At 41.3% G+C, this 26,676-nt stretch overlaps 1 protein-coding gene across 5 annotated transcripts in view; it reads left to right on the plus strand.

Annotated features, from left to right (window-relative positions):
- Window positions 1–10,827: 10,827 nt before the first annotated feature.
- Window positions 10,828–26,676, plus strand: part of fam53a (family with sequence similarity 53 member A) — an 85,168-nt gene continuing 69,319 nt past the window's right edge. The window contains exons 1-2 of one of the 5 annotated variants that reach the window (XM_007897948.2): window positions 10,828–10,891; window positions 17,858–17,898. The gene's annotated coding sequence lies outside the window, so the exon portion shown is untranslated. Of the gene's footprint in view, window positions 10,892–11,312; window positions 12,155–17,857; window positions 17,899–26,676 lie in introns of those variants that run through there. The other 4 variants (XM_007897951.2, XM_007897950.2, XM_042333632.1 and 1 more) reach the window with 4 other exon arrangements.

Genomic DNA, 26,676 nt, shown 5'->3' on the forward strand with positions numbered 1-26,676 from the left:
CTTTACTCCACACGCCTCTGTTTATCTAGCAGTAAGTATGAATCCAGTTGTTAATCGATTGGTGGATTGTTTTTCTGGGGAAAATAATCCCTTAAAAAAATTATTTGGTCACTTAATACATGACTGTTTGTGGGACACTGTTTTGTGCAATTGGCTACTGCGTTTTGCCCCCAACATACCCAGTCAATTCACTTTACTGTATTTTCTGTGAAGTACTTTGAGACATGCTAAGGCGTGATATCAAATGCAAGGATTATTATTATTGTCTTCATTTTATTTCTTCTGACACCTGAAGCAACCATTACCATGCTTAAGAGTATCCAAAATGAAGCTACTGAGAGATCCATCGTTGCATGGAAATTTCCCTATGTCTGGAAAGTACTGTCCCCCTGCAGAGATGCATCTTACTTTACCTAAATCCGGATGAGATTACATACAGGCTGGAGAGAACCAAGGATTGGAGATGTGCTTTGGGTTAACTCTTGGAGTCTAACCAGCAAAAAACGCATAGCCAAAAAGCTCAAAAGCCATTGAGAACATTGCCTGGCAAGCTTCCTGCTGCTTGACCAGCTAAGACCACCCTACTACATGTGAGGGCTTTGACTCCCTGAGTTAACATGAGTGGGAAGGAATCTTAAGATTGCAGATCGCTCAGAATTGTGGAAAATTCTTACATTCAGTGTTAATTCAGAAGCGTTAATTAGTTTTCCGCAGTTTTAAAAAAGGAACTGGCTTCCAAATTAAGACAAAATTTAAGAATGACAACAGGATTTAAGATGGCAATTCTGTGCCATCTTAAATTTGAACAACTTTATAGGCTAATACGAGGTGGAATTTCAGGCCTCAGATCGTCAATGTCCTGGCCAACAATCCCTCAAATAAAGTTGGTCACATGCTCCATAGCTGTTTGTGGGGCATTGCAAATTGGCTGCCACTTCCGCCTACACAAACAGGATACATTGTAAAATGATGTGATTGCATGTATTTTATGGGTGAATGTGGCAGCGAATTTGTGCACAGCAATGTCCCACAAACAGCCATGCAGAGAGTGACCAATTTTAATAACTTATTAAGAGAGACAACTTTAAAAGTCTTTGCCTAGTGGAGCAGCCTATTTTCATTAGAGTGTTCATAGTGTGCATGCCACTCATTAACACTAACTATTACCCTGCAATAATACAGAATGTTTTTTGGGGGGCTGGGTGACGTGGATTTTAATATCCCTTGAATGAAAGGGGATATTAGAATCCACATCACAGGATTGAGCCAGGCCCCAGGGATCTGTCTATTACTCATCCAGCTTCAAAAGAACTGCACTGCTTATTGACTGCATTGATTTCAGGACTGAGCAACCGGTCTTGAAAACAAATTTGTTACAGCTTTTGTGAATCTCTCTCTCTCTCACACACTCTTTCTCTCTCCCTCTCTCTCTTTCTGTCTCTTTCCTTCAATTTTGGATTTGTAGCAACATGTTAAATGTGACCATACTTGAGTGTTTCAGGGTTTTTTGGGGGCAGGTGTCTGACACGTGGAAACCAATTACCATGCTTAAGAGTATCCAAACCAAACTGAGAATTACATGCAGGCCACCTAGTCATAGAATGGCATACGCACACTCTCACCAGAGGGCATATCCAGCCAATCTATTTCCAAAGTGTTTTAGATGCAGGTCACCCCCATTGTATTGAGTTGGGGCTGTGCTTACTAGGTACTCGCAGGAAAAGGGTGCCACACATGAATGGTAGAAATGTGTTTCTTCAAGCTTTAATTAACGAGCAGTATCAACTATGATCAATGTGCTAACTAGGCATTTCTGAAAATCTCCAACTGAACTGGCAAGAAAAAAAATTCTTCCAGTGAGGAGTTTCTGCTGCTTTAGGAAATAAAAAACAACAAACCCACTTTCACTTTGCTTAAGAATGTACAGACAGTGTGGAGACTGCAAGAAAATGCCTACACAAAATTCCTGACTGTCCTCCCGATGTGAAACGTGATATTCAAATGTAATTTGTTGATGTTGTTCACTATAAAGGGTGCAGTGATGAGTTTGCTGCTGTTACAGATCAATACGATGTAATGATCACCACATTATATAGAGTTGAATGGAATGATGCCGCATGGAAACTGTCTGTTCAACCCAACCAGTCTTTAACAAAAATATCAATAATCCTCATATTTATCATAATAACCCTTGTATTTAGTATCGTGCTTTATCACGTTATTATCAAATATATCAATTGCAAGTCTCAAAGGGCTTCCCAGAATATATTGTGAAATGGAGTGACATTATAATATTGTGTATTTTGTGGGAGAAACACAGCATCCAATTGCACACAATGGTGTCCCTCAAACAGTCATGGATTGAGTGAACAATTGTTTTTAGGGATTATTACTCCCAGCAAGCGATTTGTCAATTGACTAACAACCGGAGGTGTGTGGAGTAAGTAAACTTGCCTAAGGTTTTGCTCTGGCTTGCGAGGCGAATGCACTAACCAACAACTACAACAATTTGGATTTATATAGTGCCCTCCACTCTGGACGGCATCTCAGAGCGCATCTCAGAACCACTACTCTATGAGACTGATATAGAGCCTGTCAAGAGTACATCTCAAAGCGCTTCCCAGGGTACACTGTAAAGTGGAGTGACTGTATTTTGTGGGCAAATGTGACAGCCAGTTTGCACACCGCAATGTCCCACAACAGCAAATGCCCAATTTTACTGGGGGTTGGGGGGGGAGGGCTTATAGGCCAGGACCCTGGAATAAACCCCCTGCTCTTTTCAAATTGCACTATGAGATCTTTAACGTCCACCTGAACAGGCAGAAGGACGCTCAGTTTAATGTCTCATCTGAAGGACGGCACCTTTGACAATACAGTGCGCCATCAGCACTGCACTGGATTGTTAGCCGAGACAGTGTGATTCTAAGTCCTGACACAGGCCTTCAATTGACAACCTTTTGAATCAGTGGCAAAAGCCAGGCTGCCTCCGTACCCCGATCACACCAGTCTTTGCCAGGCTCCATTGGCTCCAAATTACCGAACGGATCGATTTCAAGATCCTCTCACTCATTTTCAAATCCATTCACGCCCTTGCACCTCCCTAACTATCTGATTTGCTTACTCCACCACCTGCTGCCTCTGCTCGGCTGGCTACTGCCTCCTGTTTGACCCTTGTCCCCTCCGCTCCACCGTCAGTGGCTGTGTCTTCAACCACTACACCCTGAAACTCTAGAACTCTCTCCATCAGTCTCTCCACCTTGTCCCTCCCCTCCCTCTCCACTTTCAAATCCCATCTAAAGACCTTCCTTTTTGATGGTGCTTATGCTTACCTCCCCACTCCCTTTCCCTCTGGCTTGGGGTCAGACTCCACCACTGTCAAGTGCTCCGAGATGCTATCCCACGTGAAGGGCGCAATATAAATGCAAGCAGATACCAGGGATTGCATTTGTGCTGATGTTTGGTGGTCTTGCACCAGTTACTGTACACAGTGTAAACGTGGCCACCACCAAAGCCTGGAACACGATAGAATCCTGTTGTGAATCATTTTGGCTGCAGCCACAGATCTGTCTATGATCAATGCAGATTTTACAGCTTGATTCCATCCCACACTAACACCCACCAGGTGCCTCAGTTTCCGTCCCTACCTCCAGGGATTTGGTAACACGGTTCTTGTCTGTAACCTTTGCAATCTCTCGCTTTAACACCATGCTTGACTGCTGCGCTCTTTAGATTAAAGAAACGACTACCTCCGCACCCCGGGGAGCAGAGACCTCCAAACATCCTCATGGTCTCAGCCTTAAATCAATTGTCTTAAAAGCTAAGGTCGTGCAGGATTGTGGAAAATTCTTCCATTTCAGCTTTAATTTGGAAGCATATTTTCTGCAGTGCTCAAAGAGTACAGATGTCCGAATTGAGGCTTAATTTAGGAAATCCTATATGATTTGAAGGCAGTGGTCTTTAAGGCTGAGAACATGAGATGATTTCATGTCTCTGTTGGGGAATGGTTGAGCTCAAGCCTCCTCTTTGAAAGGGTTTGAAATCAACTGCTCGTGAAAAAGGCTGAAGACTTACTGCAGTGGAGTGTTTGTGCTGTAAACCCCTCTCCCCCAGTGAAGAATCAGACAGTGTACAATTAATATAATGATGATCTTTGTATTTGATATAGTGCCTTATCACATCATCACAATGTCTCAAAGTGCTTCACAAGATACACTGTAAAATGTATTTTTAGGTGAACCTAGCAGCCAATTTCCACACAGCAGTGTCCCACAAAGAGCTTGAAATGAATGAGCGATTTTATTTATCATAATAATCCTTGCATTCGATATAGCGCCTTATCACGTCTTCAAGATGTCTCAAAGTGCTTCACAGGATATACTATAAAGTGAAATGACTGTATATTTTGTGGACGAAATGCGCACAGCAGTGTCCCACAAACAGTTGTGGATTGGGTGACCAATTTATTATTTTTATTTATTTTTTAATTTAGGTGATAGTTGGCCAGGACACTGGGACATACGCCCTTTTTGAAATAGCGACAAAGAATCTTTAAAGTCCATCTGAACAGGCAGACAGGACCTCAGTTTAATGTCAGTTGGACCACCCTGATTTATTCCATAAATCAGGAAATATTTAAAGAAAAAACTGGAAACCCACCATTGATTGAACACGGACTTACCTCGACTATTGCAAACGTTCGGGTGACCACATCTTAACGACCCTGGTGCCCAACAATTCCTGAAATAAAATGAGTCATTCACTCCATGACTGTTTGTAGGACATTGCGATGCACAAAATGGCTTCCACATTTGCCTATGAAACACAGTCACAGGACTTTACGGTAAATCCTGTGAAGTGCTTTGAGACAACTGCAACAACAACTTGCATTTATATAGCGAATTTCACGAGGGACAATGTCTCAGAGACATTTCAACCACACGTTAAGGCACTCATTGTGTTAAGGGTCCGGGACGGGATTATAACCCAATGAATCTAATCCTTTTTTTAAAACTTTGTAAAATTGAAAATCTTCTGTTGCTCTTTCTTCTTCCGTTCCGCTGCTCAGCGGCCATTTTTGGAGGCAAAGATTGCCATTTTGTTTGCAAATGTTTATTCAACAACAACTTGCATTTATATTATCTCTTTCAATTAGAATAGGGTCTCGGAACGCTACACAGTCGCAGGTTAGATGCCAAGTGTGGGAGAAGTGGGAGCGACATTGGTGCAGTCGATGGGGTTCACTTGGTTGAATGCAGTCTTCAGCAGGTGGTTTGGCAGCCAATGGAAACCCCTTGGCTCTCAGGGTTAACATGGATACATCGCAAGATGTCAAGCTTTGGTGTAACAATTGTGTCAAAAATTAGCTGGTGGCTGCACTGGATAACTGAGAGGACTTGGGTGAGCAAGTTCACCCTTGGTGTTCAAGGTGATGTATATCAAACGGCTATTTGACTTAGACTGTGATAGCGGAACTAGAGGGCACTGGTTTAAAATAACTCTTAAAGAAACAAGAGGGACTAGAAATTAAAGTAGAATGGTGGTTAAAGGGATACAGGTTACCCGCAGTACAGTTTGTGAAGATGGGGTGTGATTAAATGGCAGCGCACCTGAAGTTACCCAGTTATGTTGGTTGTGCCTGAGGTTATCAGGTACATGATCTTTACTCAGCCGAAGTTTGAGGAGAAGAAATCTGATCTCAGTACAAGTACAACAATAACAACAACTTGCATTTATATAACAGCCCTCACACGGGGTAGTGTCCCAGAGCGCTTCACAGTGGCAAAGCACGACGCCGAGCCGGGGGGAGGGGGAGGACTGTAGGCACAGTCGAAGAGGAAGTTCTTCAGGTGTGACCTGAAGACGGGGAAGGAAAGGGCAAAGCAGAGGGATAGAGGAAGAATGTTTCAGAGTTTCAGGGCATAGTAGCTGAAAGCGCAGCCACCAATGGTGAAACGGAGGGCAAGAGGGACATGTAGGAAGCCAGAGCCAGTCAAGCAGAGGCAGCGGATTATGGTTTGGGAGTAAGCAGGGTTAGGGTTAGGGAGAGATAGGGAGGTGCCAGGGAGTGAAGGGATTTGAAAACGAGTGTGAGGATCTTGAAATCGATCTGTTCGGCGACAGTGAGCCAGTAGAGTCTGGCTAGAACTGGTATGATGGGGGTTCGGAGTTTAGTATGGGGGAGTATGTAGGTGGCCAAGTTTTGAATTAGTTGGATCTTGTGGATCTTGTGGATGGTGGAGCTGGGAAGACCGGCGAGGAAGGCATTTGAAAAGCCGAGTCGTGAGGTAACGAATGCATAACGAACATTTCGGCTGCATTTGGGTTAAGGTACAGTCGGAGGTGGACAATGTGGTGGAAGTGGAAGAAGGCGGTCCTGGTCAGGGTCCCAGTTGTAGGGAAGGAAGAACAGCTGTGGGTCGAACCTGTCACCTAGGATGCACACCGGTTTGGTGAGATTGAGGGATAGGCCTGGGAGGTTGAGGAGGCCAGAGGATAGAAGATGTTGATGGGAGCCAATGAGTATGGCTTCCATCTTGTCAACATTTAATTGTAGGTTTCTCTCAATCAGGTCCTTATGTCCGCCAGACAACCAGAGAGAACATTGGTGGACCTGAAATCGCAGCTGGAGGAGGAGAAATAGATTTGTGTGTCATTCACATACATGTGGAAGTTTACCACATGGTAAACATGTGGTTTACATGTGGAAGTGTATGGATGACATCGCCAAGAGGGAGCATATAGATGAGGAAGAAGAGAGGGCCGAGGTGGAGCCCTGGGGCACATTCTTGAATTTGCCTATAAAATACACAGTCTGTACACTTTAGAATATATCCTGTGTAGCTCTTTGAGATGTCCTCCTGACACTCTATGCTGATGATTTATTTCATAATTTTTTTTCCAATAATTTATCACAACAAAATTACAAGTTCTCATTTAAAGTAAGGGGGTGTGATAACCAGAAGAGGAAGAACATTTGGTTACTAATTTTAGTGTTATCTTAATATTATCACATTTCCTGTTTCCAGTGGATGTCATAATAGTCCAAATGTTGAAAATAAATTGCAAGAATACAGTGTAAATGAAAGTGAAATGGCAGCAATGGCAGACGTTTAAAATTCCCAGCGAGCACGTATTCCTTTGAGGGATAAGAATGCCACGGGAAAGGTGGCCCAACCGTGGCTAACTAGAGCAGTTAGGGAAAGTATGAAGTTAAAGGAAGAAGCCTATAAAACAGCTAAGATGAGTAGTAAATCCGAGGATTGGGAGAACTTTAGGGATCAACAAAGGAGAACCAAAAAAGTAATTAAGAGGGAGAAAATGGAATATGAGGGCAAACTAGCAAGGAACATAAGGACAGACTGCAAGAGTTTTTATAAATATGTAAAGAGGAAGAGATTGTCAAAGGTAAATGTGGGTCCATTACAGGCAGAGACGGGGGGGAATTACAGTAGGGGACAAAGACATGGCAGAGTCATTAAACAAATACTTTGCTACTGTCTTCACCTTAGAAGACACTGAAAACCTACCAAGAATAGAGGGGAACCAAGAAGACAATGTTAGCGAGCAACTTGGGGAAATTAACATTAGTAAAGAAATGGTTTTAGGTAAATTGTTAAAACTGATAAATCCCCTGGACCTGATGGCCTACATCCTAGGGTTTTAAAAGAGATGGCTACTGAGATAGTGGATGGCTTGTCTTTGATCTTCCAAAATTCTCTGGATTCTGGAACGGTTCCCATTGATTGGAAGATTGCAAACGTAACACCACTATTTAAGAAGGGTGGGAGAGAAAAGATGGGGAACTATAGACCAGTTAGTCTGACATCAGTGGTAGGGAAAATTCTTGAGTCCTTAATTAAAGATGTCGTTATGGGATTCCTGGAAGACCATAACAAGATTAGGCAGAGTCAACATGGCTTTACAAAAGGGAAGTCATGCTTAACTAATCTTTTAGAGTTTTTTGAAGATGTATCTAGCAGGTTAGATAGGGGGGAACCAGTAGATGTAGTATATTTAGATTTTAAGAAGGCATTTGACAAAGTGCCACACAAAAGGCTATTGCACAAGGTTAAGGCCCACGGGATTAATGGGAACATATTAGCATGGATTGAAGAGTGGCTAACGGGTAGAAAACAGAGAGTAGGGATAAACGGGTCATTCTCGAATTGGCAGGATGTGACTAGTGGAGTGCCACAAGGATCAGTGCTTGGGCCTCAGCTATTTACAATTTACATCAATGATCTAGACGAGGACATTGAATGTAACGTATCTAAATTCGCGGATGACACTAAACTAGGTGGGAGAGTAAGCTCTGAGGATGATGCAAAAAGATTGCAACAGGATATAGATAGGCTCGGGGAGTGGGCAAGTAGGTGGCAGATGGAATTTAATGTGGGGAAGTGTGAAGTTATTCACCTAGGTAGCAAAAATTGAAAAGCAGATTATTTTCTAGAGGGGGAGAGATTAGATAGTGTTAGTGTTCAGAGGGATTTGGGTGTCCTTGTACACCAGTCTCAAAAAGTTAGTTTGCAGGTGCAGCAAGCAACTAAGAAGGCGAACGGCATGTTAGCGTTCATTGCAAAAGGTTTAGAGGACAAGAGTAGGGAAATCTTGCTGCTTCTGCATAGGGCCTTGGTGAAACCGCACCTAGAGTACTGTGTGCAGTTTTGGTCTCCTTATTTAAAAAAGGATATACTTGCCCTAGAGGGGGTGCAGCGTAGATTCACTCGGTTAGTTCCTGGAATGAGGGGACTGACCTATAAGGAGAGGCTGAATAAACTAGGGCTGTATTCTCTAGAGTACAGAAGAATTAGGGGAGATCTTATTGAAACATATATGATTCTTAAAGGGCTGATAAAGTAGACACTGAGGGTCTGTTTCCCCTGGTAGGAGAATCTATAACCAGGGGTCACAGTCTTAAAGTTAAGGGTCAGCCTTTTAGAACAGAGTTGAGGAAACAATTCTTCACTCAGAGGGTAGTGAATATATGGAATTCACTACCCCAGAAGGCTGTAGATGCTCAGTCCTTGAACATCTTCAAGGCTGAGACTGATAGATGTTTTAAAAATAGAGGGATTAGGGGATATGGGGATAGGGCAGGTATTTAGAGTTAGGTCAGAAGATCAGCCATGATCTTATTGAATGGCAGGGCAGGCTCGAGGGGCCGAATGGCCTACTCCTGCTCCTAATTCTTATGTTCTTATGAAATCTGATTTGAAACCAGTCAGCTCAGGTGCATAACCATGACTGTTCAGCACCCTGGGATGTCATCCCGACGTGATAGGCCCTATATAAATGTTGTTGAAATCTGAAGCAAAGGTAATATGTAGCTTTCACAATGCCTACAATATACACAGTCACTACATTTCACAGTAAAATTCTTTGAAGCACTTTGAGATGTCTTCCTGACATAATAGGTGCTATGTCAAATGCAAGGAATGTTATTATATTAAGTATTGTATTATTAGATCACAACCTGAGATATAACCAGAAATATCAGTTTCCAGCTCCAGCAGATGGCACCATTGGCCCGGCCCAGCGTTGTAAATGTACCAATTGTATGCTGAAAATTGCTGTATTTTCTAAGAGAAATTATACAATTACACAAAGGAGGTTTGCAATTCTTATAATAATTTTATAGGTCTCTTCACACTTTGCCAACATTTTGAATGCAATCACAAAGAAGAATCATTAAATATTTACAAGGTAATAAAGTACTTCTTACTGTATGGTGAACTCTGATACAATCCACATTAATGTTTTAAAAATAACAAACTTTTCCATTATTTTCTACCACAGAGTTGCACTGGGGTGTGTTTCTTCCTTTAAAAATCACGCATTCTTAATCCTGTAAATAGATGTTTTGAGGAAACATACAAATTAAGTCCAAATGCAAAGTTACAGAAATATCTTGAGGGTTAAACAGTTAAAGAAATATCTTGCAGGTGTTATTCATTAACCTGGCCATGATCATGTTTTTATTGTCAAATACAAATAGAAAAATAATCCTTGCATTTGATAAAGCGCCTTGTCATATCGTCAAGACACCTCAAAAGCACTTCACCAGAATTACTGCAAAGTGAAGTGACTGTGTATTTTGTAGGTGAACGCAGAAGCCAATTTGTGCACAGCAGTGTCCCACAAACAGCCAATTTGTTATTGCTGTATGACGTGAATACCCAACTTGATGGCGAAGCTCCCTGTTCAAAATTGGCTTTTGCTGAGTTCACCCCACAACAACAGTCACTGCACCAGACGATTAAATCCAGTGAAGCGCTTTGAGACATGAAAGCTGTTGTATCAAATGCAAAGGATTATTGTTGATATTAATATTCCATGTTCCACTTAATAAAAGGGGAATAGGGGGGAGGGGGGGGGGTGCAAAAGTTTAAATTTGCTGGCGTTTTTGATCCACGTTGCTCGATTGCATTGCTTTTGTTTGTTGTCTGTGTTTCAGTGGGAGCTGATGAAGAGCCCAACAGTGCGCACAGGTGGGGATCCGCACAGACTCACTTGGCGGCGGCTCCCACGAGGTTCCATTGTTTATAATGTGGGGGGAGGGGGCGGGGCTGGGGCCCGGACTGCTCCACCCGGGGGCAGAGGCAGAGGGGTGTCAGCCTGGCCGCAAGGCAAACCGGCCCCGCTCAAAAACACACTCTACCCTTTTTTTAAAGTAAAAAAAGGTAAACAAAGTGCACGAATCCGAGTGTTGTTCGGTGTTTCGTTTTTCGCTGTGGTTTCTCGGCGCGTGAACTCGCGGTCTCCTTACGCCGTTGCACCCCTCGGCTCTGGCTGAATGGTAGTGGCTGAGGTTATAAAAGCGGCTGCGCGGCGCCGCCGGACTCAGTTCTCCTGGAGGTCGGGAGACGGACGGAGGGGATTAGTGTTTGTGGTGGGTGCTGCCGCCTTGACCTGTGCGTGTGTTAATGTAGTTATCCTAAAAGAGAAGGGCTGAAAGGAAGACGAGAAAGAAAGAGAGAGAGAGAGTCAAATTAATATGGGAGAGAAGTGGGAAGAAGAGAAAAACAAAATAACATGAGAGAGAGAGAAAAAGGGGAAGAAACGAGATGGGGAGAGAAAATAACGTGTGGTGTGCGAGAGAGAAAGGTGGGAGAAGAGAAACAAAATATAACGAGATAAAAGAGAGAGGGAAACAAGTGGAACAGAGAAACAAAATAATGTGAGAGAGAGAGAGAAAAAAATGGGTGAAGAGAAAAACGAAATGATATGAGAGAGATAGAGAGAGAAGGGGACAAAAACAATAATCTGAGAAGAGGGGGAGAGAAACGAGAGGAAGAAAATAATATGAGAGGGGGAAGAGAAAGAATGATAAGAGAAAAACAAAAATAATACGAGAGAAAGAAATGTTGTTATCTTTGTCGACTGACTCACTTTGTGGAGTTTAATGGTATCGTTTTGTGTGTCTTTGGCTGTGTGTGTGTGTGTGTGGGGGGGGGGGTGTGAATGAGAGCTGGTGTGAGGCGGGCTGTGCGGTTGGCTGGTGCTGATGGTCGGGGAGATGGGGGCTGCTGGAGAGAGAGGGAGAGCGGTGTGTGCGGACGGGGCTCATCTCGTACGGCCTGTGGAGGAGCGGAGACGGGCGGAGAGCCGGAGCGCACGGCCTTGTGGGCGTTGTAGTTCCTTCGCTCCGCGCCTGCGTGGGGTAGAGGAGACGGAGACTACAACTCCCGGCCTGCCCCGCGGGGCTGGAGCCGGTGCCGGCCGGTGGCCCGGCTCGCTGCACCTGCGCACTGGCTCTTCACGTTTACCTCACTGTGTTGCCGCGACGCAGCCTAACGTGATTATTTCAGCCGGGAGGACGAGAACGGATAGGGGCGTGATTGACTGCTCCTTCGGCCAATAGGGAGCCCGGGTGCTGCCAGCTGTTGGGCGGAGTGGCCAATGAGGGGCGCGGAGTGGGGCGGGGTTAGCGGGCCAGTCAGGTTATTTGCAGTGTTGCTAGTTACAGTCTGTTAGTTGGGGACTGGAGGCATTGAGGCGCACACACGGGCCGTCTCCTTGTCAGTCCAGCGGCTCTGAGACGGATGGGAATTCAGCTGGAAAAGACGGTGGGAAGTAAGCGGTGTGAGCTGTTGTGTTTATTTTCCCCCTTTACAAAAGGATGTGGGGATGGCTGGACAGAGAGAGAAAGGAGGTTGATTGTTATTAAATGTTTCTCCCTCTTTTTCCCTTTCTACCTCTTTTTTTGTAAATAAATAGTTTCATTGCAAAAATCGATGCAGCAGGAATTGAAATGCAGTTTTAACTTTGCACTTGTCGTTAATGGGCTCATTGAATGGTAGAGTTCAGCAGTGTGCGCATGCGTGTGTGGGTCGGTGGGGGGGGGTTCAGCTATTTATAAATGACATTTGTTTACGGTGGATTGTATACCCACCGCCGCCTTTTTTTCCCTTTTAAAAAAAGTTAAATGGAAAAAATATGAATTTTTAACGATGAGTCTGTACTTTGTTATCACAAAGCCTTTTCCTCCTTCCCATAAGCATTAAAATGATATGTTTATCAATGAAAGCAGAGCTCTTTATCTCCCCCACCCCACTCCATTTTCTCTATTTGATATCCTTTGTGTATTAATGCTTTATTTCATTCTGCAGGCGAGTGGATCATCCCTTTCCTTTTTTAAAAAAATATATCAAAATTGGGATACTGCAGTATTTCTTGTGATTTCTGACAAAAACATCCAGTGCATCCATTCTCTCTGCAGGATCTTGGCTTTTTTGTAGATGATTGTGCAGGGAGAGCTGGGTTGAATTCTCGTTTGTTGAATTCTAGTATTCCCTGATCACCAAATGTTAAGATAGCAGGTAGATACCTTGCAGTTTTTTATATATGATATGTGGTGGGCAATGAAACCCATATGGGATTCATAGTGTAGAGTGAATGCATTCACATGCAGCCACGAAGAGCATGAAACTGAAACCTTAACACTGAGTGCATTTTTCCTGGGGGTTGGGATTGAAAGAGGAGTTTTACTGTAGTAATACCAACAGGTGTTCACCAGTATGTAAAGCAGCTGCCAATTCTGATAGAGAGCTATTCAATTATATCTGAACTGATTTGCATTCCAGGATATGTGATTTCTTGGGGCTGAGGAAAAATTCAAAACTATACATTGTTAAAATAAGCAAAATTCAACTCAGAAAATCTGTATAAATATATTATTTTTGGAAGTGTTGAGTATGAAGTCAAATTTGAGAAGGTGGGGGTTTCTGTAATTCATATCTTCTAAATACCTAAGGGTTTCAGTTTAGATCAGCCCACACAAAGCTGGTAACCCTTAACTGAACTTGTATTGCAAAACTGATCTGGATTGGTTACTGAGTAGGCAATACTTCTGTAGATTTTTCTTTCTAGGGAGATTCCATAGATGCACAAGGTTAGAGTATTACAGAGTGGTTTTGTGTGTGTAACAGAAATAGGTTTACAGGAAAATTAACAATTTCCTGCCTGAAATAAATAATATTTTGCAGCCAGTTGATTTCATCTTTAATATAATTTTTTAGTTATAACAACTACTGTAAGTCTGTTTTTAGTGTTAAGGTAATCTGAATGAGTAGAATCCACCTCATGTGTTCCAGGCCCTTTGCAATCTTTAATGTAAAAGTAGTACCCATGGGAAATAACACTGGTGACCGACTGGTCTCTTGACCTAAAAGAATAATAGAATCTTCAGTTGAGTTTATTTATGGTATGTCTGTGTACTAAAATATAGCAAGAGAGAGGGGAGAAGTAAAAACATCTGGCATGTTGGATTTAATAGTTGGATACATAAATTCTGTTCTTTAACCACATCCAATTATAGCTTCTTCTGTGGGTTTTACGGTGGATTTTCTGTTCGCAAGCCTTTGAATTTCTAAATGTCTTACACATTAGGGAAAGAGAAAAATCCACAGAATCTTTTCTATGTTTGATATTTAGACTTATCCAAAAAGGAACTATCTTGTTTGGGTGTTTATTATGCTGATGGGAGTAGGTTTTTTTTGCCTGTGGATCAGAGAAAGGTTTACATTTTTTGGGGACATGTGTAATGATTTTTCAGTTTGAGATCAGCTTTTCTATAATCAATAAAAAAAAGTCTGGCAGTTCTGGAATCTTCTGACTTCTTACATTGAGAACCGCACAGTGCAAGTATTATGCATTAAAAGGCTACTGTACTCTTATCATAACTTTCACATTAAGTAATTGTACAGTCTTGTTATGAATAATGCATAAAATGCCTTCAGTTGTTTTGGTATTTACTGCAACTGTACAATTAAGGTTGACTTGGGCATTGTCCAGTTTACTTACATTACACTTGGTAATCTGAGTATTTGCTCTAAATTGGGACTGCTCCATTCTTTCTTTTAGTAATAATAATAATCCAATACTTGCGGTATAGTGCCTTATCATGTCTTCTAGACGTCTCAAAGTGCTTCATTGATTATACTGTAAATTCACTATATTTGTGGGCGAAACACGGCAACTAATTGTACACAGCAGTGTCCCACAAACAGTTGTGGATTGAGTGACCAAATTATTTTTTTTGATGGATTATTATCGGAAAAGCGATCCGCCAATCGTCTAACAACCAGGTTTCTACTTACTGCTTGGTAAACAGGTGTGTGGAGTAAGAAAATTAGTAAGAGGAACCTGGCAGTACTTGATGATTTTTAATGTTTTTTGGGGGGTGTGTGTATGCACACATACTCTGCTCATTTTCACTCTTTTGCAATTAAAGTAGACTGTTCAGTCCTAGTAGCTTGAACTTACTGTTGGTCATGCTCAAAATAGCTTTAAGCTTCAGTCGTCCATTCACAAATGGAGTAATGATTATAGTAACCTCTCGGACATTGCCGAGTGCAAAGATTCCTGTAAATGATGGTTCTATTGGAATAGCAAACCTGAATGGTCACCAGTACTGTAGATTTAACTTGGTGGTGTTGATCCTTCATAGGTGAAACCACTGAACTATTAGTACTGTAGCTCAGCAAATGCTATTCAATAATGTTGGATTAGGAGAATGGATTGCTCAGTAAATTTAAATGAAATTAATGTTACACCATTAGAATTTTGCAGGTTTTTGCTGGGTTTAATCTATTGTGAACAGCGTGGTATGTTTTTCATTTGTCTATGATTACTGCTATTTACCACAGGTACTGTAGTTATAATAATAATCCTTGCATTTGATATAGTGCCTTATGTTGAGACTTCTCAAAGTGCCTCACAGAATATACTGTAAAGTGAATTGACTATTTTGTGGGTGAAAAGTTGGTGAAACTAAATGGATTAAAACTAGAAAAACAATGAATACTTTGCTGCGGGGTATTTGTAATGGTGTTGGGTGAGCTAAACTGTCAAAACAATTTTGTATGATAAGCTTGATTAGAGATATGACCTAGTTCAGTCATTTTGGGGAAATCTCCTACTCTGCTGTGTAGCAGGAAATTTGTTTTGTGGGGTAGGCAATATACTAAAATAGTTATCAGGTAATCTCCAGTCCCCTGCATCTTGTGTGCACAGGTGTTTAGGTTGACACGCCAATATGGTGCTTGGGGAGTGCTGTTGGAGGTGCTGTTCTACGGATGAAATGCTTATGTCCCTAATGTTCAGGTGGACGATAAAGATTCATGGCATGAGGGAGACTAGGGAGATTCTTCAGGTGCTATAGGCATAGGTTTCCAGATAAATTTGGTCATTCACTTCATTACAGCTTGTGCGACGTGGCTGCTGTCCTATAATAGTCATTGCACTTTACTTGGGACATCCTCCTGGCATGAAAGGCGCTATACAAATGTAATTTATTGTTTGCAGTAAGCTTTCGTGAAGTGCTTTGAGACAATTTGTTGATGTGGTAGTACACTAGATCTAGGGAGTACTGTAGCTCAGTGGTTAGAGCACTTGACTCACAAACGAGAGACCTGGGTTCGATTCCCCGCAGGGCAAACCTTGGGCAAGTTTCCTCACTCCACGCGCCTGATAATAATCCCTCAAGAAAAAAGACAATAATAATTTGGTCACTCAATCCATGACTGTTTGTGGGACACAGCTGTGTGCAATTGGCTGCTTCGTTTCACCCACAGAAATAGTCAATTCACTTTATAGTATATATTTTAAACTTCTGGTCTTCAAGAAAGATGACAGAACCAAACATGAAAATTACAGACCCATTAGCCTGATTTGAATAATTGGAAAATTATGAAATCAATCATCAGAAAGGAACTAGAAGAAAGCTTTTATAAAAATCTAATAAATAAAAGCCAACTTGGGTTCAGAAAGGGTAACTCTTGCCTGATGAAACTGACTTTTTTGAGGAAGTGACAGCTCAAATTGACTGTGGGAAGCCATATGATGTAGTATATATAGACTTCCAAAAGGCATTTATCAAAGTACCACATGAAAGACTCCATCGCAAACTGTGGTCACTGATATCAAGGGCAAGACATGGATGTGGATACAGATTTGACTGGAAGGAAGAAAGCAGTTTTTTTTAGGGGAACTAGGTCAAAATCGGTGTAGGTATTAAATGGAGTTCTAGAGGGATCTGTCGTTATTTGCATATTTTGATGATCTGGATTTACAGACCCAGTGTAAGGTAGTTACATTTTCAGGTTGTTGGGGACTAGAATTAGAGAAGGCAACAAAATACTACAAAGAGCTTGATTGGATATACACATGGTCTAATGACTGTTAAGTGACATTTAATACAGATACATGTGAGGTACCACAGGAAGTAAGAATAGGAAACGCACATTACTCACGTGGATGGGACAGAACTTACCACGGGACAAGCTGAAAGAGATCTAGGGGTGTTAGTTGACTTGTCATTCACTATGTCAAAACAGTGTGAGACAGTAATAAACCAAGCAAACTGGATGTTGGGCTATATTGTTAAATCTTTTGAGTTCATATCCCCAGACATCATGAAGCTTTATAGTGCTCTGGTCAGACTGCACCTAGAGCACTGCTTACAGGTCTAGTTACCACAACATAGAAGGTCCGCCCAAGGCCTCGAGGCAGAATAGAGAAGAGCGATGCGAATGGTCGGCAGTGTTGGAGGAATGAGCTATGAGCAACAGTTGGACGTGTTCGCCTCTTCAGTCTTGAGAAATATCTCAGAGGCAACTTTATAGGGGTGCATAACATTTTAAATGGAATTGGAAAAGTAACCCCAGAACAATACTCTGGGATGCATCAAGATAGTACAGCTACATGCTGTATTATATGGTGCTCTTTATGCAGGGTAACATCTCGGAGCGCTTAACATTGGCGGAACTTGACATAAAGCCAGGGTGGGAGGTGAGTAGGCATGCTTGGAGAGGTGTGATTTGAAGATGGGCAAGGCAGAGGGATTGAAGCAGAGAATATATATTACAAGCTCATGTGAGATTAGGGTTGCAAAGGGCAATTTTAGGACAGACACCTGGAAATTTTTCTTTACCCAGAGGATAATCAGCAATGAACAGGATGTTGGGAAGGGTGTTGAGGCTCGGACACTGGACTTGTTTTTTTTAAAAAACAGCTTGGTGCTGCGATGAGAGGAAGGAGGGGGAATGTTCTAGAAGAATGGAATCAGAGGGGTGAAAGAGGCTTCTTCATCTGAACTAATCTTGTGATTTGCACCTAGTAGTAATTAATATTAATAATCCTTGTTTTTGGTATACCGCCTTTCACATGAGGCAGATGTCTCAAAGTGCTTCACAGGGTTTACTGTAAAATGGAGTGCCTGTTTTGTGATTAAACACTAATTTGAGCATAGCAATGTCCCAGTAGAACAGCACTGATCAGATTATATGCAGTGAAGAAACACAAACTACTTTGAGAAAATCGATGTTAACATGCGTTTTATTTCCTTTTTTTGCAGTTGTGCAATTAATAAGACGTTTCGGGCTTGCTGATGCAACAGTGAGTAAAGTGTCCCTGACATACAGTTAGCGTTCCCTATAGTTTGGTTGGAAAGCCTAAGGTGTAATGTTTGCTCTATTTAAAATGCATTCTAAATGGATGTCCATGTTGCCTTTTATGCCCCCTTCTCTTCTCTCCTCACACACATGCACCCAATTTATGTTTCCTTCCGCCCACACCAGATTCCTGTATTTGTGAGGCTTCCTTTAGACTAGCTTTGAATGTTTTGCTTAAGGTGTCTGAGGACAATTCCTTCAAATCCCAGAATCCTTTGGAAATGAGTGTATGTCTTGAAAGTGAACGCTTATGTCAGATTTTAAAAATAACAATCCACAGATTACTTGACCATTTTGTGGCTCTTTGTAGGACCTTGATGCTTCAACATGGCTGTGGCAGTACACACAGGCACTACACTTGACATTAATTACTTGTGTTGCACTTTGAGATGTTTTGATGTGATCAGGCAATCGTTTGTATAAAAAAAGAACAAGTTGTCTACTTAGAATAACATGGTGTATCAAATTGGCTTTTGCATTATGTTAAACTTCTCCAGGGTCAGATGGAAAAGGTTAACTTTTAATGCCCGTGTCACAGGTTTTTAGTGTCACCTGCCTAACCTTTGTTGCTCACTGTGCATGATAGGTTGAACATAGTGACTGGCCGTTTTTTAGGCACACACCAAATAAAAAGTGGATTGATGGCCTACATCTCAGCAACTCATAGAGTGCTGAAGGCAGCAGCTTCACTCTATGTGCAGATGGCAGTGGGCCACTGATGTCACTGTGACTAGCAACCGCTTTTTGTTTACCACCAGTTTTGAGCTGGTGTCAGATTGCCAGTGGCTGTTTATTTTTGCTCATCTCTCACACAGTGCTTGCTGCAAATGGGGGCTCTTTTCTTGTATGTGAATTTTAACAAGTAGCTTTGAAATGTGTTGCTTTGCATTGCCCAATCTAGTGTGCAATTTCCGTTTCCATTTAGTTTGAGGTTTGTCTTCTCTCCAGCCATAAGTCCCCGAGCAGCATTTCTTGGTCAAGAAGGTGGCAGATGACTTGTCAAGAGGCTGGTGTTGCTCTCAATTCCCCTCCCTTCTGGGTAATGCTTGGCCTCCACTTACTGCCAAGATTGGGATTTCACCGAGTGTGGACTAACTGGTGCTTTTCTCTATTGGGGTTTGTTTGTTGTTCCTTACACTCGCCCTAAAGTTTGAATGTCGACGACTAACACCACTCATCTGTTAAATGAGAAGTGTGCTTTTTTATGTAAAAAGAACCCCTGCCATTTGGTATAAATGCAATTCTCTTATATTAGGCTTCAATTTGGCTCGGTTGATGGAGCTCTCATTGCTGGGTCAGAGGTGGTGGGTTAAACCCCCTTTTTTGAACTTGAACTTGCAAGCTAGACTGACATTCCCATGCAGGAGTGGAGGAACACTGTATTGTGGAGGTGCTGTGCTTCTAAGTGAGATGTTAAACTGAGGTCCAGTCAGGCTGTTCAGGCAGATGCTGAAGTTCCCATGCCACCATTCAAAAAGAGAAGGGAGTTTCTCCTGGTATTCTGGTCAACATCCTCAAGACAATTGACTCTTCGTGGCTGTTCATGAGACATTTGCTGTGTACAAAATGGCTGCTACAATTGTCTACAAATACACAGTCTTTAAGCTTCGCAGCAATTATCCGTGAAGGACTTTGAGATGTTGAAGGTGCTTTGTCAATTGTAAGGATTTTTTTTTACATAAAATGTTCCAACACATGAGGCTGTCTGTTGATTTTTGTTTGATCTCAGAAACTGTAGGTATTAATGGAATGATGCACATGTTATTTAAGGAAATCGATGTGAAGCCATTTTAAAAATTATTAGGATAATTAGCTGATCTTAGATTTCAGTTTTTTAAAGAAAGTTTTACTGCTTTTGATTTGTTTCTGTTGCCCCTGGCCTTTATTCCCCTGATCAAGGGGATTGTTAGCCTGGAGAAACTCGCTACTCTTCTTGCGGTGGGATCTTTAATATTCACCTGAGCAGACAGAAGTTTTAATTGTCTTATCTGAAGTTTTGCACATCTAACAATACAGCATTCTGCCAGCACTGCACTGGAGGGTCAGCCCAAACTCTGATGCCAAATGGTGTAGAGGGAAAGGATCCTTGAGTTTGGATTGATTTGTAGTGTAATTCAGCCTGTTGTATAATATTTGGGCCTTTCTGGTCTGGTTCCTGTCATAGTTTGATGCTATTTCAGCAGAAATGCTGTAAAATATTGACTAGCTTCATAACCATTTTCAGTGAGTTACTGAATCCTTCTAAGTGCGCAATTGGCTGCCGCGTTCGCCCACAAATGTACAGTCAATTCACTTTACAGTGTGTTCTGTGAAGCGCTTTGGGACGTCCTCCCGACGTGAAAAGCGCGATATCAAATGCAAGGATTATTATTATTAAGTGATGGGGAATGCTGTAAAATAAGCCTGTTATGCCAACTTCTATTTTAGTTGGTGGCCTGTAATTTGCTTCAAACCATCAGCAGTTAGTTTTCCATTAGCAAATGGGCTCTGGGCTAGCCCTTTAAGAACAAATTCTTATTTGAAGTTTCCAAAATGCTCATGTTACCTGTTAAATATGTAACTGAAACAACACTAGAGTATAAGTTTCTGCTGCGTTTTCTAATCTAGAAATTGAGATGTACGTGGAGCTGGAAAACCTTGAAGTTAGAATCGTAGAATATTACAGCACAGAAGGAGGCCATTCAGCCCATCGTACCTGTGCCGGATTTGAAAGAGCTATCCAACTAGTCCCTCTCCCCCGCTCTTATCCCATAAACCTGCAAATTTTTCCTTTTCAAGTACTTATCCAATTTCCTTTTGAAAGCTACTATCGAATCTGCTTTCACCACAGTTTCAGAAGTGCACTCCAGATCATAATAACTTGTTGGCTAAAAATTTTTTCCTCATCTCCCCTCTGGTTCTTTAGCCACTTATCTGAAATCTGTGTCCACTGGTTACCTTCCCACCTGCCAGAGGAAATCGTTTCTCCTTATTTACTTATCAAAACCCTTCGTAATTCCTGATAGTTCATGGTAATCCGTGGTCATATTAGGAATAACATAAGCGACGAATAGGATCTGCTGATATCAAAACGTCTCTGTAGATTGACATGGCTGAAAGAATGCTTAGTATATTTGAAGACAGCTGACATGAGCGTTGGGAGTTGTGATCAATCTGAAGGTTGTCAGTGGTTTAACATTAAGGGTCTTTTCCTTAAATATCCTTTGGTGGACCTTTTAAATCCAAGGCATGAAGGTATGTGTGCTGGGTGGAAAGAAAAGGGATTTGGACGTGAAGACCATGAATTTTATAGCTCCTATAACTGAAAGTTCTCAAAAGTATTTCACAATAATTTGTGATCTTCCCCCCCTTGCCTCTGTGAAGGAACTATATCAAATGCAAGTATGATTATTACTTTATCTTCAGAGTGATGCTGCTTTGTTTTGTTTTTTGAATTGGTATGCATGATTTTGAAGTTGTAAATACTGTAGAGATTCACTGACCTGAACATCTCATTCGAAGCACTGTTGGAGGCAATAGGGGACGATGATCTAAGTTTTTAATACGATGAGTTATAGACAGACTTTAGCAGGCTGTTTGACTTGGGAGCAGAGAGAGCAGAACCAGAGAGCCAGGGATTAAAATTAAATGGCCTCAACAATAGGTGCAGGCTGAGAGATTGTCATTTATCTTTGAGCCGTAGACAGTATTAGCAAATCCAGTACGAGCAAATACTGTACTCTGCTCAGCATGTTAAAAACACTGTGCAAATGAGTTCCCCACCTTAGATTCTACCCAACCTAAATAGAATTATGTTGCCATGGCTGATCAATGCAGCAAGAGTTTTGTTCAGTACAATAAGACTTGTTTTTACACTCTTTGTTCTTCCACCACCACCACCATTGACATTTTTGGTGTGGTGCCACAGGTCCCCTTGCACCTGTTACTGTGAACTCATTCTATAAAATGCTTTTGGGAATGGATTAAAGCAACTGCTTCTGGGAAGTGAATGGCTAGGCCTTTAGCTCCCTCTGTGCCATAAGACTTTACTCCAGAGTTAACATGGGAAACCTGAGCCACTGACCTAGAAAGGTAAACTGAAAGGCTGATTGTGTTTAGGAGTTTGAATTTAGTTAGGCTTTTGAGCTCATACTTACAGTGCTTTCCTATCAGAGAAAGTAAATTTGCTCCAAAGTTTATTTATGTTTCGAACTGTCTGAAATTCCATTAAGCTATTTGGGTACTCAATTAAAAGCAAAGGTCTGATAGAACTGTTTTCAGTTGGGTTTCAATAGTGTCATTTTTGGGGGGAATCGTTTATGTGAATATTTCTGCTTCAGAAAGTACCATAGGTTTTTTTTAAGATGTTGTATACCCGGATGGCTAAGTGGCTGAATTGATACTGAGCTATATGGGAAGGAAGGTTTATTGAGGCCTGATGTTTCTCACAGCTTTAGCCTTAAGACCATTACTTTAAAGCTTTGGATCATGCTTATAGAAACACATCAACACACAAAAAGGCTAGTCAACCTATTGTGGCAATGCTGGCTCTTAAAGGGCCACTGCACTTGCAATCTAAGAATAGCTATTTGTTTCATCCACCATCTGAAAAGGAGCTAGAAAAATTGCAAGGGGGAAAAAAGGGTCTGTCTTTGATAACTGGCCTCTCAATCCTTGACTGTCCAGTGCCTTGGGACATTCCCCGACGTGAAGGGCACTGTACAAATATAATTTGTTGTTTACTGTCAAGTGTAGTGACTGTATTTTGCTGGTGAACATAGAATCATAGAATTGTACAGCACAAAAAGAGGCCATTCGGCCCATCGAGTTTGTGCCCACTCTTTGAATAGAGCAATTAATGTCAATCACACTCCCCAGCCCTTTCCCCATAACCCTGCAAACCCGTCCTCCTCAAATACCCGGCTACCACGTTTTTAAAAGTAGTTATCGAATCGGCCTCGACCACACTTTCAGGCATAGTAGCCAATTTGTGCACATCAATGTCCCGCAAACAGTTATGAGGTGAATGAACGATTGTAACTGGGGATTGTTGACCAGGACACAGGGAGAAACTGCCCTTTTGGGTGCCATGAGATCTTTAATAATAATAATAATCCTTACATTTGGTATGGCACATTTTGCATCAGGAGGACATCCCAAAGCACTTCACAGGATACACTATAAAGTACAGTAACTGTGCTATGTGGGCCAATGCAGCAGCCAATTTATTATTATTATAATTAATTTCCACATAAAAGATAGTGATGGTTTGTTTTTCCAATACAAGAGTATTGTTTATTTTTGATTAGTATTGAATATTATTCTTGATAATATTGATTNAAATATGATTAAGATGCACTTTTATGAAGCTCATATTCATTAATTTTGTTTGAAAAAGACTTTACATTTTCAATTTTGTTTAGAATTAAAGGAATGTTCATTATATAATAATAATCCTTGCATTTGATATAGCGCTTTTCACATCTTCTCGACGTCTCAAAGCACTTCGCAGAATAGACTGTAAAGTGAATTGACCGTATATTTGTGGGTGAAATGCGGCAGCCAATTGCGCACAGCAATGTCCCACAAACAGTTGTGAATTGAAATGACCAATTTATTATTGTTTTTGGAGAGATTATTATTAGGCGTGTGGAGTAAGAACACTTGCCCAAGGTTTCGCCCTCTGCCTGGAATTGAATTCAGGTGTCTCGCTTGCAGGGCAAGTACTCTAACCACTGAGCTACAGGGCTCCACCAATTATTTTATATGATTATGAGTACAGCGTGTTTGAAAGACTTTGGCATCCACCAGAAGTGAATGGGTGATATTCCTGTTCACGCAGTCGTTGCATTTTTCATTTAGGAATTTGTGCTTGCCAGATGGTTTAAATTTTGCCCAACAGCCTTTGCATTGTCTCCATTGCCATGCTCCACGATGCTTTATCTATTGGTACTGTATTGCAAAGAGAGGTCAGCACACTGGGTAATGATGGCTGGCAGCCCACAGTCGGCTGCTTAGACGATGGAAATCTGTGCAGTAATCCTGCCAGATTTGCAATCCAGCTAAATCTTCCTTTTACACTTGCAAAAAGTTTGTATTTTGTTGTTGCAAATAGCCACCTACATAAAATCTATTTTGAGCAGTTTCACAGCAGAGAAGGCGATCGTGATCGGGAATACCTATTCACTACTGTTTTCCTATCAATTAGTTGACATTGCTTGTCGCTTGTTTTTCTTGGCTGCCTAAAAGTTTGATTTTAGAGTTGGAGTGTTTCCATGCATTTTTGTGCATGTATGTATTGTGGTGGGAATTTCTTACAAGAAGCATTTGTACTCTTTTGCAAAATTAATTCCTTCTGGTAGCGAGACTAAGTCTTAGTAACCTTGATATGTACCTTTATTAGAATGAATCATCTTGCTGTTTTGTATAGCTTACTCTTGTTCAATGGTCATTATTGCTTTTGTTATCCATAACCTGCAAAAAGGGGCATTTGTGCGGTTGATGTAGAATAGGAATGTCATTCTGATTTGGCAATGTTCTTTTATTATTCGGTAGAAGGTTGTGGATTTGATGCACGGACAGGAATTGAGTTGCTAATCTTGGCTGCTAATCTTACAGATATTTAACGTATGTTTTACAGTCTTACTGGCCTTTCCCAGCACAACTGGAGTAGCAGTGCAACTGTCTCCCATTAAATACGTCCACGTCGCACAATTATTTAAACTTAAACTAGTTCCTCTTCCCCATCCAAAGAAGAAGTAATGCTGGATAAATGCTAGCACTATTGCTGCTGCAGTGTCCTGAATGTCACACCATTGCCTGCCGACGTCTGCTGTATTTCAGATTTTTTGAAAATGCTTTAGTGGTGCATTGAGTAGTGTTGTGCTTCGGGATGTAATACAGCGAATCATGATTACCTGCGATAGTGGTAAAGTGGATTTTATACATTCAAGGCCTAAATATTGTAACAATTATATTGACTCACTATATAGAATGACTCACAGTGTTGCAGCATATAGACTTCAAAACCCTCATCCTGGAGTCCTGTAACTCAGTGGTTAGGGGCCTCGCAAGCGACAGGACCTGGGTTTGATTCCCGGGCAGGGTGAAACCTTAGGTAAGTTTCCTTACTCCATACGCCTCTATTTACCTAGCAGTAAGTAGGTACCTGGTTGTTAGTCGATTGGCAGATCGGTTTTCTCGGGGTAATAATCCCTCCAAAAAAAATGTAGTCTCTCAATCCACGGCCGTTCGTATGACACTGCTGTGCACAATTAGCTGCTGTGTTTCACCCACAAAATATATAGTTAATTTACTTGACAGTATATTCTGTGAAACACTTTGAAACATCTCTAAGATGTGATAAGGCGCTAGATCGAATGCAAGGATTATTTTTATTTATTATAATTTCACAGTTTTACCCCTCCATATAATTGCAAGCTATAGCTTAATTTGCATGGAATTTCGCAACGGTTCATGCTTTTGTTTATACCTGACATGAGCCCCGTCCCTTCTTCTCTCCTATACCATTCTCCCTCACGCGTGCATCAGGTTTTCTCTTTTATAAATTGATGTTTCAACTGCAGCTTCCGGCAGTGCGATCCACATTCTCATCATCCTTTGTGTGCTGCTCCTCCTAAACCTTCTGTTAGATCTACTGCTAATATCGGATATTTATACCCCCTCAATTTGGAAATTTATTGCTTCTGACTTTAATAATGTAGCACATTTGAGAGAATTTCCTTCAATTATTTTGGTCCAATAGATCAAAGCTAGAAGGTTCTCAAACCATAGTTCCACCATTCTAAGTCCAGTCCTCTGACCTGACTTGTAAAATACATGTGTGAATTGTTGTGAGCTTTGAAAGGTGTCATTAATTCATTTTGCTTTCAAAACCCTCTTAAAAATGTATCTTTGCTCAACACCTGAAAATATTACTAAGTGATCCCCTACTGTCAATGTGATGTTCAAGATGTTTATCGTACATGAAATGTGTTACTTAGCGTAAGTTATTCTTATATGCAACCATTCACAATGTTCAGGATTAGACCTTGCAATAAAACTTGTGCTTAAAAAGTCTACGTTTTTGAGGGGAACAGCGCGATTACACTTAGTAGAGGTGTTTTGAGATGAGTCCTGATAAGAATGAAATGTAAATCTTCATAGTGAAGCACTTTGGAAAGTGAGATTGCAGAATGTTAATGCACAACAACAGGTCATTCAGCCCATTGAGTCTGTTCTGGTGGTTTTGTCCACATGAACCACCTAATAGGATCCCACTTTCCTGATCGCCTCTTACCCTATTTTTCATGCATCCTATTAAGAATGGGCCATAAATGTTTCAGAATTTTTCTTCCCTGTTAGGTTGCACAAAGTTTTTTTTCCTTTTCTCTATCTCTCTCCCATTGCCATTAATTGCCCGCACAGTGCCAGCTTTATGGAGGGTTCAAAGTCTAGCAAATATTTTGTAGAATGAAACTATGAGAAGGAAATTGCCTCCCTGTTCCATCAGTTCTATGTCTAGGTCACTCAAAGCCATCTGTTGCTGATTAGAATAGAAGCTCCTGTGCTATATTAAACTTACCAGACTTGTTCGGAAAGGTGTTTTAGAGACAAAAAATGATGTCTTTAATTATCCTGGAAATGCAATTGAATTGGTGCCATGCCTAACCGAGTTTACAAATTCTTAAATTTTGTGAGCAACATCCTATCATTGTAGTATAGAGGGCAACAATCTGCCAGA

The sequence above is a fragment of the Callorhinchus milii genome, unplaced genomic scaffold, assembly GCF_018977255.1.
Source record: "Callorhinchus milii isolate IMCB2004 unplaced genomic scaffold, IMCB_Cmil_1.0 Scaffold1, whole genome shotgun sequence".
Classification (NCBI taxonomy): domain Eukaryota; kingdom Metazoa; phylum Chordata; class Chondrichthyes; order Chimaeriformes; family Callorhinchidae; genus Callorhinchus; species Callorhinchus milii.